The following is a 1,035-nucleotide window of genomic DNA, read 5'->3' on the forward strand; positions in this document are numbered from 1 at the left end:
AGAATGCCGTGACATGCTTGCGTGAAGGGCAGCTGCAGAGCAGAGGTCCTGCTGGAGCAGCACTGTGCTGGGAGACCAGAGACAGCCCCACCTGGGGGATGGGCTGTGGAAGATGGGGAGGACCTGGTGGGACAGAGAGGACTGGAGAGAAAGTTCTCAAGGAATGGCGAGAGCAGGAGCAAAGGGGGAGTCTGTGGAGGGAAGTCAAGCACTTGGGCCCGCCGGGCCAGGTCATAATGTTCTCACAGAATGTTCTCACAGGTATTTGCTAGTACCACAGAAGACGCCCCCTCAACTGGTGTGCCTCAGTTTCTGCTAGTTTCTGTTGCCCAAGTAACCCCCAGTTTACCTCAGCTCCTGTGACAGTTGCTGTACTTCTGTTTCCTAGAACTAGCTAATCACTATGATGCGGTTGAAAGAAGCATCTCCACATAAGCCACTCCTCCTCTGTACCTCCCCTTTGCTCTCCCATACAACCTCCACCCCTGAACCTCTGGGCCCATCTTCTTTGGGAATGATCCCATTCAGGACCGCTAGCATAAATAAAGCTGATTCTTGCCTCCAAGCCTCAGCGTCACTCGGGTCTTAAGTCACAACTTCGCTGTTACACTACAGTGTTCTGAGCCCTTTGATCAGCTCTGTCTTCCCTGAAGTACAATCATAGAAGTCAGTGCCCTGACAAGATGAGCTAGCATCTGGCAGAAGGAGGCTTTAAAAACCTTTTTCAAAACTGTTGCTAGTACAGGATAATTTGGACAATAATACTACTGATTTCTGCTGGCCTATTGAAAGGAGTAGTTAATGCCTAATTTTTTTTCTCTCTAATTTGTAACTTTTTTGACCAATTCTGCATTTTTTGACCAATGATTATATTTGATAATCTAAACAACTAATTTGAACAAAACAATATGTTATGTAAAAACCATTGTTGAATTCCTATCATTTTGTTTGTGTGAAATTCTATATCATTTCTACTTTTTTCTTTTTTAATTCTCTTTTGAAAAATAAATGAGGCTATGTAATTCAATAAAAGAA

The sequence above is a fragment of the Octodon degus genome, unplaced genomic scaffold (assembly GCF_000260255.1).
Source record: "Octodon degus isolate 3935 unplaced genomic scaffold, OctDeg1.0 scaffold00042, whole genome shotgun sequence".
Taxonomy (NCBI): domain Eukaryota; kingdom Metazoa; phylum Chordata; class Mammalia; order Rodentia; family Octodontidae; genus Octodon; species Octodon degus.